This window comes from Mycteria americana, chromosome 2 (genome assembly GCF_035582795.1).
Source record: "Mycteria americana isolate JAX WOST 10 ecotype Jacksonville Zoo and Gardens chromosome 2, USCA_MyAme_1.0, whole genome shotgun sequence".
NCBI lineage: Eukaryota > Metazoa > Chordata > Aves > Ciconiiformes > Ciconiidae > Mycteria > Mycteria americana.
This window is the reverse complement of record NC_134366.1, coordinates 169,168,683-169,184,548: the sequence shown is the minus strand read 5'-3', so window position 1 is coordinate 169,184,548 and position 15,866 is coordinate 169,168,683.

Sequence of the window (15,866 nt, the reverse complement as noted above, 5' to 3'; positions counted from 1 at the left end):
TACATGCCAACAGACAGAGGTGCCAACATGCCGAAAGTGGGCACGTGCAACAAATGATACAAAATTTTTAGATTAAATCAACATGATAGCATATAGCGACATATAGTGGCTATAGGAATTTTGTAAACAAGGCATGGCTAGCGAAGGAAAATTAATATCTTCTATTAGGTCAACTTACATAGGTTGGGAAAAAATGAGGAAACTTTAGGGAATACCAATTTTTTACAAATATTGTAAGAAAGAACAATTTTAAGAAGGGGTCTGAAGGAAAGCAAGTTCTGTAGATCCTGGTGGGGAGTTCCTCCCATACATCACAGAAAGGATCAAATTTTTTGTTTGAAAACAAAACATAGGATAGCTGGCCTTACAGGGTGAGCAAGGGAAATTTGACTTGGCGATATGAGGCAAAAGACAACAGCTGAGCTGTCACTGGGCAGGGCTGAGAAGGCACTGGACAGGGAATGACACTTCTGTTTAATTTGGAAGAGAAGGATGCTCCTCTCAATCTCTTTTCTTCATGATGCAAAGAAATTGGAGTAATTTCTGTAGTATTCATGATCTCAATGAGTTTTCTTCCGCCATTTGTGAGAGGGGCAGGCCTTGTTAGTCTCTTGGTCTCATCATGATGGCTATATTCAGTAGAAATCATGGTTTTCATTTTCTCAGGGCGGAAATTGTTAGGTGATTAGAAAACAAAGACATTTATGCTGTTTCCCTCTAATAGAAAAGCAGAGGTGAAAAGGTATCAGAGCAGACTTTATGTGCTTAAACAGTCTGTGAGATTTTTTCTTTCTTTTTTATCTTTTCCTTTTTTCCTTTCTCTTTTCTCTTTTCTCTTTTCTCTTTTCTCTTTTCTCTTTTCTTTTCTCTTTTCTTTTCTTTTCTTTTCTTTTCTTTTCTTTTCTTTTTTTATTTTCTTTCTTTTCTTCTTTTTTTCTTTTTGTCTCTTTTTGTCTCTTCTTCTTTCTCCTCTTCTCTCTTCTCTTCTCTTCTCTTCTCTTCTCTTCTCTTCTCTTCTCTTCTCTTCTCTTCTCTTCTCTTCTCTTCTCTCTTCTCTTTTCTCTTTTCTCTTTTCTCTTTCTGTAAATAGTAATGGGGGAAACAAAGAACCAAACAAAAAAGAGCAACCTAGGAGGACACAGTAGATATCAATGGCCAAAAATAATCTTCATTTTATACCTATTATGTATATACAGATATATGAGGCAGATACATCAGAAATGAATGGGTTAAATAAGATCAGGAAAAAAAGCTACAGGCAAGTGTAATCAACATAGTCCACTTTCAGTGGAACAGTTGTGATTTACAGATGCTGAAGGCCTGGCCTATAATCTATGGGTGATGTGGTTTTCAGGGCTAGAGTCAGATTTTTTCAGCCTTCCCTACCTACAGAGGAGTTGGCAATCGGCTTCTGGTTCTGTGAATTAGTCTCCAAAGACTCATTTGAGCATCATGCACAGTGGTCCTTAACTGAGACTTTCCATTGTGCCAGAGCTGAAGTTGCAACCCTTAGCATTGTTTATATGGTACTGCTGCTGTTATTTCGTCTTGGAATTGCAAATTTCCTAGTTATGGGAATCAGCAAGCGAGAGCCATCTCTCTTGTGGGCAAACCTTAACACATCAACAGAGTGGAAGAAAATGTCGCTGCTGGCACATTGGAGAAATGCCAAGGTAAACTACTAACCAATAAGTGGAAAATTTCACTCTGTAAACATTTGGCCTGAGACTTCATCAGCCAAAATCAGTGAATATTAGAATCAATAAATGCCCTGCTATCCATCAGAGTCTCTAAGCATGGTTTATTTATCGTAATATATGATGTTTTGTAATGAAGAATATAAACAGAACTTTTTATTATAGAATGAGTGGATATTCCCCCCCCCAGCTTACTTTTTCAAATCATAAATACCTGACCTAATTTTTTTTTTATTCCCCTTTGGCTGATAGTGGTAAAAAGTAGGTCAAGTTCAAATGCAATTGCTCTGTCTGACATTTTTACTGATACAGAGCAGTTACATGAAGCTTTCACATTTCTGAGTCCCTTGTTGCCATTGCTATCCACTTGCTCCTACTAGATATGGTCTTGTCCTAAAATCTCTCTTTTAAATGACTGGACAGCTATATTTTCATTTTATTCAACACTTTTTTTTCTTTTTTTTTGGGGGGGTGCCTATCACAGAATGCCTAAGCACTGTGCAATAAAACTAATCCACAGAATAAGGATTTAGTACATCAAATCTACAATTTTCTCATGTATGTTTTTACAACTCTTCCATGAAACATCTTTATCAATAATTTCATTTTTCAGGTTTTTTCTTACTGAAGGAAAACCATTGCTTCAGTTGTTAAAAAGTATCTCACTAAGAAATGGATTTGTTGCCTAGTAGGAACTCACGGGAGGAAGGGAAATACAGATGGCAATAGCAAATAGAAGCAGATCCCAAAGCCAAGAAAGTAAATTCCCTTGTTCCCCTGGAGTCAGTGGTACCTCACTGCTGCAGCCGATGAAGGGCTTTAGACAGTCTCCAGGGGTTTTTCTTTTAAAGGGAGCACTGGAGTTGAGCCACACAGTTAAAGCAGCCCTTCCTCCGCCTCCTTCTGAGTAAATATAAATTGCATGTGAGGCACTGTTTGACAGGTCACAGCTTCCAGAGGCTGAGCCCTGGGTAACAGGACTGTCATATAAAGTACTCCAACCTGGTCTGAGAGTGGGCAAATAGCCGGATTGCAATCCATCATAGCAGGACACAAGTCTCGCCATTGCTGGGTCAAAGATTCAGGTGTTTGTCAAATAACACTATAAATCATCTTACATGGGGGTTCTTTTAAGCATAGGAGCTGGATGCTAAATAGAGCCTGGGAAACTGGAAAACACAACCGCTTCACAGTGGGATTCAGGCACCCAGCTGTCATAGGCTCCTGTGACAATCCCAGATAAAAATAAACACATATGATCATCGTGACTATAGAATATTAATTTAACTCAGTGCTAGTTCTAGGCAAGAGTCTAGGTAGCAGCTTTTTCATCACTGTGGTACATGTGAAAGTTTCATTTCTGCGTCATAGTCAGAACCCAAGCTAAGAGCAATGCTGCTCTGAACAAAAGCATTTCAGAATGATATCTCCCAACCATGTGTATAGATTCGCTAACAAAATTCAGATTCCTGATATTGTATCAAACAGACGCAAAAAAAAGTCTAGTGCTGGCTATGTATCTTGCTGCTTCTCTTGCTTTATTTTGTGTTTGGGATGATTATATGAAACACTTTCCCTTTAACATCTGCTGCCTGCCTGTAAATGATGAACTAGGTTCCAGACACAATTTCTGCAGGTAACCAGCTGTGATACCCTGCAGTGATTCATAATACTAAAGTGTTTATGGAGATTTTTGAATTTACATGTTTATGAAGTTTACAGTGTGACATAAGAGGAAATAATTTAATTGATGTTGTTTATTTTACTGCAGCCATGGCTCTGAGGTGCTCAGTACAGTAAATTAAGTTAGTATGTACATCTCACTATATGGTTGCAAACCTCTACGCAACAGGACATATCTTGTGGAGAAAGAAGTGCTTGCGATCAAGAACAAGAGTGAAAATTTTGTATCCTGAAAGTCATTCACAATGACGCTGTAATACAATTTAGTCTAAGAATTTAAATTGTTCAAAAATAAAAAATAATCAGGCAGGGAATGGTTGTCTTTCATTGTTATGGAATTAAGTATACTTCTGGAAGTCAAACATTGACTGCAAAAGTGTCTCACTGCATAAGAAAAGAAACAGGTTCACTAGAGAAGATCCCAACACAAACTGTTGTAGGATTTTAGTGTAATTCAATAGCTACTCATCCTGCCTGTCATGAGAAAGACACAGAGAGGAGGCATGTGTTTCTACATGCACAACACTAATTAATATTAAGAACTGTGTTTTGGCACAAACTACATAGAATGGGTTCAATACAGTTGTTACTGAAGTTGGGGTTGGCCCTAGGTTTTCCATCGGTTTATAGAGCAATGCTCAATGTGTGACAGTAACTCAGTAGTACTGCAAAGCATCATCCTGTCTCTGGTCTTTTGGTGGAAATTGGGAGCTGGGAGGAATTTGGGAATTATGAAGAAAATTGAATTGTACTTTCTGTCTTCCTCTTTCTTGATCCCTGCAACCTTCTCAAAGGGTGATCTAATTTTGCCAAGGGTGGTACTGGTTTCTTGGTAACATCGCTCCATAGGATGACCTTCTATGCTATACAGGCTTGGCTCAATGGCATGGGAGAGGTAGAATTGCACAGGGGCTTTGCCATGCAGCATGAGTGAGGGCTATGGGAGATCCCCCAGCAGTGTGATAACCTAACCCCTACCCCTCTGGGACCCTTTCCCCTTCCCCTGCTGCAATATGGGGTCCTTTATCCCAGACTCCAGGCTGGGACCCATGTACTTTATTGGGTCCTTACTCAAAGATTCAAACTGATCCTGTACGTACAATAGATCTCCAGATTTTGTCTTAGTTCTTTGCTAGTATGTTAAGAAATAGGCTGCAAGAAACAGCCTTCCTGGAAGTCAAGAAGGAGAAAAACAGTATGGAGGGTATGGCCCAGTTCAGTTGTTTCATTCCTTCGTTTGCTTTGACCTGAGGTGCTGTCTTTCCTCTTTGAGCACACGTGCCCTATGCTTGCAGGAAGAGCAGGCCTGTAGATACACCTCTAGGCAACCATCTGTTTTATTCCTAGTTAGTGTTGGTGGCTTTGTCATACAAATAACCATCTTTACAATCAGGTTACATTTCAAAAAAAGAAAGAAAGAAAAAAGGGGAAAAAAGAAAAAAAGTGCCAGGTCTTGTTAACTGATCCCACAGGCAACCACTACAGCTTGGCTTGCATCTATATGTTAGCATCTCTTGCCTTCCAGAACAGTTTGACTTCATCCAAACTGCTTTTGTGAACAATCCCTATCCTGTGCAAGCCCCAATGCCTGGAAATGCCTAGGAATGATTTGGGACAATGCTGCCTAATGCAGGACAAAACTGGGCTGGGAACATGCTAACAATTAAGATATTGGTATTGTTTATTGTGGGATAGTGCCTTGTCCCTCATCCAAACACATAATATCTGGATGCAGCTATAAACAACAAATCTACCCAGTAAGGAAGACTGAAATTACAGCTCTAAACATTTTGGCTCTTAGAGGGTACAATCAAGTTTTCCCTAAGCAGCAGACCATTTCAGAGGAAAGTCTGTGCTAAATAATCACATCCACATGCCGTTCTTATGCTTGGGCTGGTTACCATTCCTGTGGCTAGCCATCTGCAAATAAAGATGAAAATGAAGCGGTAGAAAGAATTAAAATGAAAAAAAAAAGAGTATAGAAAATAAATATTAAAATAGCATTTTAAAAAGTAATTTTAGGATTAAGATTCTAGAAGAAGAGGAAAACTCAGAGCTTGATATTGTGTAAAAAAAACCCAAAACCTAACAAAAAAGCCAAAACAGAAAAGCAAAAATAACCTCCCCCCCCTTAAAAGCACCAGAAATAAAAAATGGAATACGAAAAAATAACCTTCCAGTCCTTCACTATTTTCTAAATTAGGAAACTAAATAATTATATCTAGATTAGCAGAATTTTACTAAGAATATAAACTTCAGTTTAACCAATTTACCTTTTCTCAAAACAACACTGTCATGTCTGCATTCTAGTTTTAGAAAATGTTAGTTAAAATACATTGATAACACCTTTTAAAATAATTTAAAATCATTCTGCTTTCCTGCTTCATGCTTTAAAGCATTTGCTTAAAGGAAAATTGTGTAGAACTTAACAGAAAATTTTAAGCATTCAATAGTTTGTTGTTTGCTTGAAGCAATCATCTGGCATTTAATAGAGAATTAGATCCCTGCTATCGAATTCCATAAGATGACTCAGACATTCTACAGAGAACAAACTTTTTCTCTATTAAGTGTCTTAGATTTTTAGAGTAATTTCTAGAGAACCTCATTGATTAAGTCACAATTAAATTCTAAAGTACTTTCCCACCAGGGTACAAACAATTAACACAAGCCAGACTCTTCACTGCCTGGCATCTTGTGCAGAGAGAATGAAAAATGCTTATGATGTGATATCATTGTACACACATTTTCTATTTATTATGCATTAGTGCAGAGACCACAAAGTGCTCTCTCTTCATTTTTTTCTCTCTTCTTCAAACTCTTCATTTTCAGACTCTATAATAGCTCCTCACACATGATGTTCTGTAATCCCTTTATCATTTCAGTTGTGCTTCACTGAGTTTTTTTAATAGCTTATCGATGTCCTTTGTATACTGCAGGGACTAAACCGTGATCTCTACTTCATTGCCAGTTATGCTAAGGAAGGAAATGCTGGAGACAATCCTTCACATCACTCTCAAGTAGCTCCTATTAAGCCTTTTTGGCAGCATGCTCAAAGAAAGCTACTAGGAACTGGTGCTTTCACAGTATTAGTCTCAATAAGAAGAACCACTGCCATCAGTAACAAGTGAGAGACCTGCTGAAGTATAGAATCATAGACTCATAGAATGCTTTGGATTGGAAGGGACCTTTACAGGTCACCTAGTCCAACCACCCTGCAAGAGCAGGGACATCTTCAACTAGATCAGGTTGCTCAGAGCCCCATCCAACCTGACCTTGAATGTTTCCGGGGATGGGGCCTCCACTACCTCTCTGGGCAACCTGTTCCAGTGCCTCACCACCCTCATTGTAAAAAATTTCTTTCTTAAATCCAGTCTAAATCTTCCCTCCCTTAGTTTAAAACCATTGCTCCTTGTCCTGTCACAACAGGCCTTGCTAAAAAGTTTGTTCCCATCTTTCTTATAAGCCCCCTTGAAGTACTGGAAGGCTGCTATAAGGTGTCCCTGAAGCCTTCTCTTCTCCAGGCTGAATAACCCCAACTCTCTCAGCCTGTCCTTGTAGGAGAGGTGTTCCATCCTCTTATCATTTTTGTGGCCCTCCTCTGGATCCTATCCAACAGGTCCATGTCTTGCCTGTGCTGAGGGCTCCAGAGCTGGACACAGTACTCCAGGTGGGGTCTCACCAGAGTAGAGTAGAGGGGTGGAATCACTTCCCTCGACCTGCTGGCCATGCTTCTTTTGATGCAGCCCAGGATACGGTTGGCCTTCTGGGCTGCGAGTGCACATTGTTGGCTCCTGTCCAGCTTTTCGTCCATCAGTACCCCCAAGTTCTTTTCCACAGGGCTGCTCTCAATCACATCATCCCCCAGCCTGTATTGGAACTGAGGATTGCCCCAACCCAGGTGCAGGACCCTACACTTGGCCTTGTTGAACCTCATGAGGTTCACACAGACCCACTTCCCCAGCTTGTCCAGGTCCCTCTGGATGACACCCTGTCCTTCTGGCATGTCAGCTGTACCACTCAGCTTGGTGTCATCTGCAAACTTGCTGAGGGTGCACTCGATCTCGCTGTCAATGTCATTGATGACAATATTGAACAGCATTGGTCCCAGTACAGACCCCTGAGGGACACCACTCATCACTGATCTCCATCTGGACATTAAGCCATTGACTGCTACCCTCTGGATGCGAGCATCCAACCAATTCCTTATCCACTGAACAGACCACCCATCAAATCCCTATCTCTCCAATTCAGAGAGAAGGACGTTGTAGGGGACTGTGTCAAAGGCTTTACAGAAGTCCAGACAGATGACAGCCATTGTTTTTCCCTTGTCCACTGATGTGGTAACTCCCTCGTAGAAAGCCACTAGGTTGGTCAGGCAGGACTTGCCCTTAGTGAGGCCATGTTGGCTGTCTCTAAATACCTCCCTGTCCTCTATGTACTCTAGCATAGCTTCTAGGAGGATCTGTTCCATGATCTTCCCAGGCACAGAGGTGAGGCTGACAGGTCGGTAGCTCCCAGGGTATCCTTTCTACCCTTTTTAAAGATGGGCACAATGTTTCTATTTTTCCAGTCACCAGGGACTTCACCTGACTGCCATGACTTTTCAAGTATCATGGAGAGTGGCTTGGCAGCTACATCAGCCAATTCCCTCAGGACTCTGGGATGCATCTTGTCAGGTCCCATAGACTTATCTATGTTCATGTTCCTCAGGTGGTCAAGAACCTGGTCTTCCCTTACAGTGGGAGGGGCTTTACCCCTTTGGTCCCCAACATGTTGTCCATTGACTCAGGAGGGGCGAGGAGAGCGGTTGCCAGAGAAGACTGAAGCAAAAAAGTTGTTGAGTACCTCAGCCTTCTCCTCGTCTGTTGATGTTAGGTCACCATTCTTGTTCATCAGTGGAGGTACACTTTCTTTAACTTTCCTTTTCTGGCTGACATACCTGTAGAAGCCCTTGTTGTTATTCTTTGCATCCCTTGCCAAGTTCAGCTCCAGCTGCGCTTTGGCCTTCCTGACCTCATCCCTACACAAGCGAGCAGCGTCCCTATACTCTTATTCAGCTCTGAGCTGCAACTCTGGGCAAAGAACAGTTTTTTATTAGATCACCTACTTGGAAAAAAAGGCCAGATTTTCAGGCACTTGAGATCTTTATTAGTCCTTTCAAATATCTGAGCCCATACATTTGTTATCTTAATGACAGAGAATCACAAAATCAATGAGTTGAGCAGGCACCTCTGTAGATCATCTTGTGCAACCCCTTGCTCAAAGAAGGGTTAGGTGGAGCAGGTTGCTCAGGGTCGTGTCCAGTTGGGTTTTTAATATCTCCAAGGATTGAGACTCCACAGCCTCTCTGAGCAACCTATTTGATCTCTCTTACAGTAAGGATGTCTTCTTACATTTATAGAGTGAGTTGGATAGTGTCTCTGTATTCTTTCTGGATCACCTGGCCTGACTTCCACCTGTTGGGCACTACTTTTTTATGTTTGAGTTTAGTCAGCTAAATGTAGTTTGGTCTAATACAAAGCAATAATTCAGCTTAGAGTGCCTGCCTCACTTGTGTCCCGAGTGCATCATGACTACTGCTACATGTCTTCTACTATGCTAATTGTACTAAGAAGCAAAGACTGTTTAGCACAAAGAGATTTAACTGAAGCAAAACATATCTAGCTAATCCTAATTTGCCAGTCCTACATGGTAAATATACATTTGGCACAGCCATGTAGGGTAAAGATCTTGGTCTGGAAAGTAATGGACAGTCTCAATATAAGAAATGCTGGACTCTAAAAATGTTCCTTCTGACTTTTGCATAGCAGTGTTACAGGCAAGAAATATGACTAAAGCTTTTTGATGAAGAGGACTATAGACGTCTAGAGGACATTGCAGGAACGTCACTGTAGTAGCAAAAGAAGAACAAAAAAAGAACCTCATGAAAAATATCAGAGGCTTGCCATAACTTTTTGTAAATTGGTTTCATTGCAAAACAACATGCTTCCCCAATAATTATGGGTTCTCTGAACACTTTTCAGAAATCAGCTTCTCAGATTCATTTTATAATATTCTATTGGGAAAAAAAATGCCAGAACATTTATTTACATGGCTACATCTTAATATCTCTGGAGTAGTAGCTACAGTCCTGTAAAAATAAACTACAACAATTGTCCTTCCACCTCAGTTCTGATAAGCTGGTCAATAAGATTAACAGCATTGTTTTTTTGAATAGTGTCTTCCTAAAGCAAAATTCCAACTGTGGATTAACACCCTCAAATCTGACTTCTGTGTATGTTTTACAAGGTTTCTTGTTTAGCATACTTTAAAAATAGACATTAAAATCTCAAATGAAAATGGGATGCATTAATAAATTTTACATGCTTACAAATTACAAACAGGCATTTAAGGTCTCTATAAACTGGGATCAAAAAATCTAATCAATTGCTTTTATACTTTCTCTGCAAAGGTATGAAAGCACCTTTGTCTGCCATTAAGTACTCAGCAGGCCAGTAGGCTACATATATCCATGGCAAACTGTATATCATGGGTACATTTTCATGCTTAAATAAAGTCCAAAATATTCATACATGGGTCTGAGATAGACAGCTCTGCCAGATCATCCACAGACCTTGAGGGCTGTCAGCCCACCTCAGAGCAAAGACTGAACTGAAATATTTTGAAATGAAGACAAGAAGCCTTAGAGCCAGGACTGCAGATCCATCCTCCCTAGAGATGAGATGTGGGACTAAACACATGGGATGTGTTTGATGTGGGACTAAACATCTTGTGTCAATTAGGCAAAATTAAGACAAACAGTCATTTATAGTTGCAGGATGGGCCACCATTTCTTTCACCTTCCAAAAGACTGCAAGCACTACATATATGTTACCTAGCTTTGGTTTCCTTTCAATCCATACCTTGCGATTGTGATTCTAAGGTATCTCCAAATTTTAGCAAAGCTGATTCCTGAACAACGAGAGGATCCCAGCCTTCAGTCTAGGAAGGTTAGTGTTGGTGTTGAGTGCTCTGAGATATCTCTGAAATTTGTGACACTGGGGGGTGAATTACCTTCAGGCTTAAAGGACACAGAAAAGCAGGGCTGGCAATGGCTAGACCTGGTAAGTCAGGTGGTCTTTATTCCTCTTGCCATGTGGGTGCAGTGTGACAGCCATTTTGTATACCCAAATCTGATATATAACAAGAAGTCAAACAACTGTACAAAAAAATGAACAAAATAAAAATGAACAAAAAATGTCTACTGAAAGGAACCTGATTGGGCTTCTGCATTACATAGTACTCTGATACAAGACTGATGAATTTAAGATAGAAGAAGAATAATACAGGAGTGAAGGAATGCATAAGTAGGTGTGTTTGTGGTAAGACATATAAATGCATTAGATACAGAGAAAACAGCAGTTTGACAGAATTGCGGGTGAAAAATAAATTCAGAGAGAGGATTTTTCTGATTTTTTTTTTCATTCCACCTTTGAAAAGTAGCTCTGCAAGTACACACTGAATTACCACACCTGTTTATTTAATTTTGCAAGTTGCATCATTTCAATCTTAACCTTTATTTTATTCTTTTTCATTTGTTGGAAAAGAAAATGCTATTTTGGTAGGAGAGAGAATTATGAACTATAAGAAATAATCTTGCTTGAGGCAAATATCATTTTCCCACAGCCTGCCTCCAAATTTGGAAGACCTTGTGAACTGCTGCCTATATATCTTACAGTGGAAAAAATGTTTTATTCAGAACAATGATTATACATATATATATATGAATATATATATATATATGTGTGTGTACAGTTACACATGCACAGATGGAAGGAAGCAAAGCGTAAAGAGCAGGAATACACCATTTAAGGAAGAGAACTTATATCAATTGAAAAGACAGAGACCTAACTGATATCACACTGGGAAAAACTCTCCAGTCTTCTTAAATATTACTGTTCAGACCCAGTATAAGGACAGCTAAATTACTTCAGGTAGAGAAAACGCTTGTATCTCCCTTTACCCCTCCAACTTTCTTACTCATGCTTACAACCACATTTCATAAAGAATTTTCTGTAGGTATGAAATAACTGGCTACTTCATTATCATGTGCTTTTGAACTTGGAAAAAAAAGAAAAAGTCCTGCTGGAAAAACTTTACTTGTGGTATTTCTGCTCAGGTTCAGATTAGGAACTTCCATTACTTTTTAAAGAAAGGTTCAGTTTATGATATTTAGTAACCTCCAGAGGCTTGAGTGAGTCAGATAAGCTTAGATAAACATCTGACCTTTGCAGGGTTTATCCAAAGTGAAGGAAAGCTATTGAAGTGCACCTATTGCTAATTCTGCATTTGTTCCAAGAAGGAAATTTTCACTGATGTTAATGGGAGCTCTGTGAATTGAATGAGAGGAGATTATCCAACAGATATCCACACAAAAGAAAAGTTAACAGCGTATGAATCGGAAGACACAAAAGTGTCAGAAAATTTGTTCTTGTGGTATGTCAGGTAGTTTGCTTTTTAAAATAGCATTATTACCATATAAAACCAAATTGATTAAATTGCAAACTGAAAGTAACATTTTTCTTTCACCATAGAGTTCAGCTTCCAAGATGCTTCCGTGTACATGTGCTTGTAAGATCTAAAAGACAGAAAGAATTTTTAATCACCAAAAAAATTTTGCATGGCATATACACTTCTTTGAAGTGCGGAAGTTAAAACTATTTTTCCTCTTGATTTCAATTAACTTGTAGCAAGCCAGAATAACACTACCTATCCCAGCAGTGTATTCCAGAATTCATAGCATTTAATTGGTCCGTTTCTTGTTTATACAAACCCAAAATGGATTATTCACCAGCACATGTTTAGAAAATAACATGAAAACTGGTATGTTTGAAACACCCCTGCCAGGAAAATTGGCTGGATGCTCTGCCACTCCCTTGCCTTGCAGCCCTGCGAGGCACCAGGAGAAACACAGCCCTTTCTCTTGACTCTCTCAAAGCTCCATTCCTTCTTGCTCTGTCCTCTCATGTCTTGACTTGTGGAGCAGAGCTAAACATTGAGAGCAGTTCAAGGTGGAAAGCTGTAATGCAGGGGCTTGTATAATGTAGAAAAAGGAATATATATATATATATATATATACACACCAGTTTATTGGCATGAGTCACAAACTGGGCAGCATTTCTGGCCTGCCTAGTTTGCAATGATTACTTCCCTCCCTGTTCTTGGCCTTAGAAATCTATTGAGAATATCTACAGCATCTTAAATAATGTGGACAGGAGCAGTTCACTGGAAGTTAACAAACCAAGCTATACTCCCCCAAAGCCAGGCCACAGAAAATTAACAATGGCTTTCAGCAAAACTAATGGAGGGAGATAAGCTATGAAAAGAGACATCTCTCTAGAATTAATAATGCAGCTGCATCAATTTACAGCAGCTGAAGATCCAGTGTTTTGCTTATCTTCTTCCCTGATAAAGCTGTCTCTCTTTTTAAGAACAGAGTTTTCTTCTTTTTATTATAATTTCTATTTTTCTGTCAATAGGTTATTTGTTCATTGGAATACAGAGCTGACCTCAGCTGAAAATTCACTGAATGTCCTGCATGGCAATCCTTATCTCCAGAATCCCAGCTAAAAAAGCCTGACCTGTGTATTTTCATTGTCCTCCCCAGAACTCTATTATATTCATGATATTTTTGACAAAACACAGTGAAAGAACAATGCTAGAGATGTGAATACATTTCCTTTCTCCCTCAAGCAAAACAAAACCTAGCCTGCCTCAGGCCTCCCTTGACAGAAAAAAGAGTTAATGCATTAAACATAGGACATACCCCAGAATTTTAATAGGATCTTTAATCCACCAAGTTTGGACATCTAATTGTTAACATTTTGTTTTTCATTATGGAATGTTTTGTGCTTAGGGTACTCCAAGAAATGAACATCTGGTATTAATAACTTTTCAGCATAAAAAGCTCAACAAAATTACAACCTATTGTAGTTGGCAGATGGGTTGCAAAAAAATGAAGGGAAAAAAAAATCCACAAGACACCAGCTAGATTAATCCACTGCAATATAGAACCTGATTTAATTCAAACAATGCATAATGCATTGACTTCTAACAATAGGTGGCTATTGTGAGCAGTCTTTTCATATTTAGGCATATTCAGTAATGATTATTCATGTAAACAGGCTTTTTGTTTAAAATTAATCACTGAATTGTTTTGACTGGTGTGTTGGTTCCAGCTTCGATAGGAGATAGTACATGCATATTGTGGAAGAAAGAGTCTCAGAAAAGTAGAAACAAACTCCCTGTTCCAGAAAGCTCTTGTCACTGAGTTGCTACGCTCTGTTTCAGAAGCAGTAAGTAAGAGACGGAACAAGAAGTGGTTTCCTCTTTCCACCTGACTCTGGCTGTGAAGAGTCCTGGAGGGTCATTGTGTGGGATGACATTTGCTACCATTAAGAAAAGCTTGCAGTACAAAACTGACTTGAGGTGCAAGCATTTGAATGAAGGAGAAATCACCATTGACTATTCCACCATGTCTTTCATTTGAAAAAGGGAAATCAGGTTGACTAGACACAGAAGTTGTCAGCTCTGCTAGATCATTAACTTTTGGCTTCCTGTACTTTGTAAAGACTTGAGAGCCTTAGTTTATAATTTCTTTCTTTCTTTTTTTTTTTCTCTCTCTGTTTCTTGCAAAGAGGGTTAGGATAGCCTGTCAAATTTCTTTTGTCACTTACAACCCTGTTTACCTGGAATGACACTCCAGGAAGTGAAATAGCTTTTCATGGAGATCTGTATTACAGTAAATGACAAAATTCTAACTGTAAAGTTTTCACCCTTGAACTAAACCTAGAACTGTTCTGACTTTACGTGATGGACTTGGATGGTGTGGAGCAGGTAATTGTCCCATAAAGACTGAGTTATTTATGAAAGAATATTTTTTTCATTCCTAGAGGGAGAAAATATGTAGAGATTTCTTCCACGTTCCTTTCCTTTACAGTCATCCAAACAAAGGGAGACCATGTCCTCTACTAGGTCAAAAGAAATGCAGTGTGAAAGAAATAGACTATCATAAAATCTGAAGAGGAAGAAACTTTAATAAAAGGCAAGGTAAACAGATATGAAACTGGGCAGATGAAGTTTATTGGGAAGTTTATTGCTACTACAGTTTTTCTCTTAATCTGACCACTTAGATAAAAAAGTCTTTGTAGTCCAGCATCCTGTCATCACCTGGTGGCAGGTGAATGCTTATGGAATCAAATGTAGTGTGATCCTCAATACAACCTCCGAGTCATAATCAGATCAGGTATCCCTGAGAGGATGGTTACATCTAGATAATCTTATTTAAAAGCTGCAAGTGGACTGTCCTCTGTGGTTTTGCTAATTCTTTTATAACTTGTTTCTATGTTTGGCCTCAGTAACCTTTTGCAGCAGTGAGCTGCCTAATGTAATTATGTACTATGTGAAATATTATCTTCTCTATTTTAATCCTGTTGTCTAATAAATTCCCTCTGTGGCCCTTAATTTTTCAATTGTGAAAGTGAATAATTTTTGCCTTTTTTATCCTATTTATGCTGCTCATTATTTTACATACTTCTATCACAGCTTGGATTTAGAAAAACAACATCCTAACACTGCAGCTGAAATTACTGGTGTTAAACTGGGGAAATGGGAATAATGCTTTCAAAGAACCTGGGAATGTGATCCCGTGTGTTAGACGTGTCTGGCGAGTGGTTGAAGAAACTTTAAAAACCAGCGAACTGTTCAAGAACTGGGTGCTGTTCTTGTATTGGCTGGAAGTCTCTTGCCTAAATCAATCCACAAAATGAAGCTGAAATTCAGTACAGTCACAATTAAAAGATGCAAGAGCCATTTTAGTATGAAAAGTCTTGAGCAAGAAAACACAGAGGCACTGTGTTGCCACTTCTACACCCTGTTGGAGTGTTTGCTGTCCTCCTTCAGTGTCTTTGCATGTAGATCCATAAAGTTAAATAACACAAAGCCAAGTATTAAGCTCAATCTTTCAGCCATGATCTCCTAAACTACTTATTACCAGCATACTCCTGAGTTTGGTTGTGGCCTATGCCACCAAGCACTCTCCCAGGCAATACCTGGGCATGGTTTAAACGTTAGGGCAGTTCCCATCAGGCAGTATGGAGAACTTAAGCTCATGTTAATCTCCCTCCATTCTATGTAGTCCTCCAGACTAGCTCAGCAGGCTTTCATCCTCAGTTGTATGTAGCGACATTGTACCCTGGAGTGTGCAACATCAGTTTTTTGTTACAAAACCACCACTGTGCTGGGCTGCAACACAATTTCATCTGGGTCTGGGGTGGGAAGGTAGGGACACAAATAGCAATAAGAATGTCTCAAGGCCAAAAGATGCCTCATGGAAATGAGGGGTAGCCCAGGGCCAATTCTTACGTGGTACCGACATTTAGTTCATGAAAATTGGATGCTGGGTCTTATTCTATTTCAAAGTATAGATGTAGCCATACAGATGGACTC